Raw genomic sequence first — 5,835 nt, forward strand, 5'->3', positions numbered from 1 at the left:
CAAAGAAAAGGAAAAAACTAGTGAAAACTGAGAAAAAAACGAGGGAAAAAAAGAAAAAGCGAGTGAAAACTGAGAAAAGCAAAAAACAAACTGAAGAAAACCGGTGGAAAAAAAATAAGAATGGATCAAAAAACAAAAGAAGCATCAAAGGAAAAAAACAAAGAGAAAACCGGTGCCGAGGGAATGTACAACTACTGAATACCTACGCTAATGGGCTGGCCCGCTCACGCTGCATGTGACCCGAGAGCTCCTTCCACCTCGCTATAAGCGAGATATAACTCTCGCGTAGAGCACGGAGAGCTCCTCTTTTCAGTGCTTCAGGCCTCAGAAATCGGTGTTGGCGCTCGCCCTCACGCTCGCTAAGGCACGACACAATAATAGAATATTGTTGCTCATATATTAGCTCAGAAGGGACGTGTGGAACCTCCGTCTTTGTGGATGGACACACCCCCTGATTTTCTCTCTGTTGCTCTAGCGGATGATGTAAGCATACTGTGATTAATAAAGCAGCCATGATGGCCTTCCCGTCAAAAAAAGGCACGACACAATAAGGCTTGAGATCTCCTCTTCAGCACCTTACGCGCCGATTCTCATACCGGGCGCTCGCAGCATCCTCGCATGGGCCGGCCCAGCTAGCACACTCGCTCGTTTCCTCGTTCGCAGCTGCGCGTTTCGTTTTTTTTTGTTCGTTCCTTCCTTCACAAAACAGGAAAAACTAATGGATCTGAAATTTACGAATTTGAAAGCAGTTCCCGAATTTCAAAAAGTTCATCAATTCTAAAAAAACAGCTCATCAATTTTGACCCAAATTTCATGATATTTGAAAAAAATTCATTACATTTGAAAAAAAGTTCACTGGATTTTAAAAAAAGTTCATCAAATTTGAAAAAGTTCACCGGATTTGAAAAAAAAGTTTGTTGGATTTGAAAAAAATTCACCAGATTTGAAAAAGGTTCACCGAATTTGAAACAAAAAGTTCATCAAATTTAAAAACATTCACCGGATTTCGGAAAAAAATCATCGGATTTGCAAAAAGTTCACCGAGTTTGAAACAAAAAGTTCATAACATTTGAAAAACATTTGTTGAATTTGAAAATAAGTTCACCAAATTTGAAAAATTTCAATGAAATTTGAAAAAAGGGTCATCGAGTTTGAAAAAAGATCTTCGAATTTGACAAAAACATATCAATTTCGCAAAAAAATTCATGAAGAAAAAAGTTTTCTCGAACTTGGAAAAATTAAAAAAAGGGACAGAAAAAAGAAAACAAACACACGGAAGAAAAAAAGGGAAAAAAGCATGTAACTAAACACAACAACTGAAGTGGTGCGGTCGTTGTTGCGTCCTGCTCTGAACACGGTCGTCGTGAGAACGAATCCTGGCTCTCCCATAATTTTTGTGCTTTAGAAACAGAAAGAAAAATAAGAATGGGCTGGCCCAAAAGCGATGAGGGGGTATGCGCCCGTTAGTGAAATGACTAGTGCAGTGTTAGGCGTTAAAGGCGCCGAATAGGATTTGGTGTTAGACGTAGGTGACACAATCCCGATGAACATTGACATTGGTCATAAAGTGAAGCATGTTTAGCCTAAAAAGGGTCATCTCGTGAAGTAATTTTTTTAATTGGATTTGTTGTTTCTTTATTCAAGTTCCTTGGCGAGGTCCGAGTTCATTGCATCCCTAATATAATCCGAATGTAAATGGAGCCATGTTTTCCTAAAGCCCATTATCATAACGTTATTAGCCAATCCATGACCAACACCATTAGCCGAACACTTGGTCCACCACACTTCAGATTCCCGGACGAAAATCAGCAATTTCTTTACTTCTTCAACCAGAGGACCGAGTGGAGGTGGACGCGCTGCGTAGGGGCCCAAGAGGCCTCGTAAGCCTCTGTTACCGCGTACACCGACTACCGCGACGGTGCTGGAGGCAATCGCCTCCCACGCGATGGCGGTGGAGGTGGTTCCCTTCTGCGTGGCTCCGATGTTGCCGTCCCCGCTTCCTGGTGCTCCCTCTCTCCGTTCTCAAGGCCTCGCGATGGTGATCTCGGTGAAACAACGTGGGCGACGTCAAGACCGTAGTGGAGCATGTTGGTCGGTGGCAAGCTGGTTGGAAGGCTTCGGATCGGGTGGGTAGTGGCCTTTTGGGTGTGGGAGAGAAATCACTGTCGGTTCATTCGGCTCCGACGCGGTGTCGCCTGCGAGTGGCGCCATTCCTTCCTGAAGGGTGTTTGAGGTTCCAATCCCCCACTCCCTTCTGCGTGACGGGGGAAACCCTAGGACTTGCCAGGGCAGCAGCGCTGTCGTTGTCGCATTCCTTCTTGAAGGTGTTGCTTGGTACGCGGTGATTCAGAATCTAGGGGTGTGGTGGGACGATTTCGATGGGAGCAGCGGTGGCTGGTCATCCACGCTTCATCGAGCTTTCGTTGTTGGCATTAGTTTCTCTTTTCTTTCTCTTTTTTTTGGGCTTGACGTAATGTTCGCCTCAGCAATTGCTTTGTGATTGATGTTGGTTGCTTAAGCGGGGGATCCTTTTATCGGCATCATTGAGTTAGCTACCTATATGGAAGGGAGTGCCTCTTGAGCTTGAATGGAGTGCAGGTATGTTTACTGTTGTTCATATGAACACACATGATACAATTAATAGGTCGTCATGACATCTTACCTCCAGGATGTTGAAATATATTGCCTGCCTCTCTCTATCAGTTTGTACTTTTGGACAATTGACTGAAACATGAATTCAATATAGTATCCGAGCTAAGAGGTCTTGAGTTTAAGACCCTGCCAACGCAGTATTAAATAAAACGATTATGTGGCCTACATCGGATCACGTCTAAGGACTAAAATAGTCTAAACGTGAGGAGGAGTGTCGAAATATATCGTCCGCGTCTCTCCATCAGTTCGGACTTTTGGAGCAACTGGCTGGAGCGTGAATTCAATACAGAAAACAAAACAACCGCATTGAGCTGGTTGACCACCACCACACAATCAAATTCAAGAACAAGTTTCTGAAGACTATCTCTATGGCCAAGGTCATTGTCTATCGACAGGCATAGAGTGTTCATTGTTAATTTTAAAATGTTCATGTCTATTTTTTAAATCATCGTTAATTCAGGTGTATTTAAAACAGTTCATCGAGTGTGTAAAACAAGTCATTCGTGTATTTTAAAAATGCTCATTGTGAATTTATAACTGTTCATCTTGTCTTGAAAATGTCCATAGGGTATTTCAAAAAGATTATTTGTGCATTAAAAAAATGTTCAGAATATCTTTAAGAAATGGTCAACGTATATCTAAAAAGTTCATCCTATGTTGTTATAATTTTATTATGTATTGAGAACACTTTCATTTTATATTAAAAAATTATTAATCCCGTATTTTAAAAAATGTTCATCATGTAATAGGACTTTTTAACATGTATTTAAAGAAACATCCATCATGTATTAAAAATGTTAATTATGTAACTATTTTTTTGCATCGTCATGTATTTAAAACATTTTCATTGTGTATTTTGAAATATATTCATCATGTTTTAAAAATGTTAATTATGTAATAAAAATGGTCTTTTTATATTTTACAAAACAATATTAAAATGATCTCATTGCGCATTAAAAATTTCATAGTGAATGAAAATTTGTTCATGTATTTATACACAAATGTTTCTATTTTCCCAACCATTTAAAAAAATGCGTATTTTTCAAGAATGTTTGTTTAAAAATTCTTCAAAAAATTCAAAAAATGTTAGCAGTTTTCAAACATTTGATGAAGATTTTAAATATGTTTGCATTTTTTAGAAAATGATCACTTTAATAAAATCATGTATTTATGAAAAAACACAGAATAACCTAAAAATAGTAAAACCAAAAAAAATGAACTTGAGAGAGAGAGAGAGAGAGAGAGAGAGAGAGAGAGAGAGTGATGCATGACCATTAGATCTGGGTTGAGCGACCCCTATTAAATCATACAGTTTAGAAGTTTTGAAGAGTTAATGGGCTCGACCCAATTCGACTTGGGAGATATGGAAGAAAACACTAAATTTGGCAAGAATGGTTTCTCTGGATTTTGGAAACTTTTCCTATTTAAAATAATTTTGTAAAATGATTATGGCTTTTATAGTTGCCAAATCTCTACCAAAAATTCCAAGAATAATCTAATAAATCAAAATACTTATATTATATCAGAGAAATATACTTTCCACCCAAAAATAATTCTACAATTCATTTTCATATTTGAAAATATCCATGTAGACCCTTAATAAATCCCTAAAATTATTTTCTAGGGTTTATATATTCATATATTGGTTTCAAGCATCCAATGTGCAATGAGAGTCATCTGTGATAATTTCTATAGTTGACATAAGTTGAATCAAGTTGGAAATTTCCAAATGGATTTGAAATTCAAAGTCAAATAAACCAAATATGGTATGCATGTGATATCAGTTCTATTAACATTACAAACTAAAATGTTGGGATGTTAAATCAAATGCCTTATCTTTCACATTGGTTGTCCATGATACTTGTCGGCCCTAATTTGTCAAAAAAAATGATTATCCGTAAAAACTTACTAATATCCTTTCACGGGGCTTTACTGGTTCGCAAGCAAGTGACAATCCAACCACCCTGGCTTCCATGACCTCACTCTATGACCGCCTCTTACTATTACAACCGCCTTCAGTGCCACATGTAGATTTGTCATCATTACCTTGCCGGCCACTCCCCTCTCACTGTCTTCTCATAATATCATCTATGTCGGAACTCCCTAACATTTCCCCACCGCAAGCCCCAAAATCCGCAAACAATCTCGCATCGTCGCTACGAACTCGAGATGTTCTCTCTGCTAGCACCTCTAATTCCGTCCCTTGCCAAGCTACCCAGCACTACAATATTGATTCCTTCGACCCTAGGTCAAATACATAACAAGGGCCCTGTTGAACTCTGGATGCCCTGGAAGGGAAGATCTTTGGAGGTGTCAATCAACAAAATTATATAAGGAGCTCGTGAGGAGTAAAGGGCGGGGGTGAATATCACCACCGATCCGAAAAAAGTTCTCCTTTCACTCATTTCAGCGGTTAGTTAACTCTTTCATGCCTGCGGACAATTACTCTCTATGCATATTATTTCTTATTTTGGTGTTTGCATGATTTTCGTAAGGAATTGGTGTTCACATGTTATTTTCAATCCATGGAGCTCGTGAGATTTTCTTTAGGTAACACGCTTAACGTTGGCTTTCAGGCTAAAGGCCACAAAGATTCGTATATAAAATAGAGATAGTGATACTCTTCTCCTTCTTCTTCTTTTTACTCCCGCTCCTCCTCTCCCTCTTCGAAATCAGTTCATAGAGCGAAAAGTGTTTCGTACATGGGCCCTAGGCAGCCCTTTTTTTCATTGAACGTATTTTTTACACCTCAAAGAATAATGAAAAAAAATATACATAGAGTATACACATATGAAACTTCATCAACATATATTTTCTTATGTGGTATACAAAAAGAAGACAAATACGTATATTAAAAATTGTTGCAGTGGTGGTGGTGGTGGTGTGGCATTTTTCACAGAAATTGTATCTTATTATGTAGTTTGAAAATAATTGTATTATTCGATGAATTTTTGCAGATATGTAGTTAACATGTATACAAATTTGTAAAGAAGTTAAACTTTCTTGGAACTTTTAAACAATATTTCCAAATTTTATTCAAATTCCAAGCTCCCTACAGCCTGTCCTCCAAAATGTTGCTCCGCTCTCATTCAGAGAAATGCCCTTTTTTTGGCCATTCAAAGGGTGCCTTTTTTGGGGGAAATTCAAAAGTTGTCTGGTATGGATAACACATGTTTTGTTCAT

Source organism: Triticum dicoccoides, chromosome 2B, assembly GCF_002162155.2.
Source record: "Triticum dicoccoides isolate Atlit2015 ecotype Zavitan chromosome 2B, WEW_v2.0, whole genome shotgun sequence".
Classification (NCBI taxonomy): Eukaryota; Viridiplantae; Streptophyta; class Magnoliopsida; order Poales; family Poaceae; genus Triticum; species Triticum dicoccoides.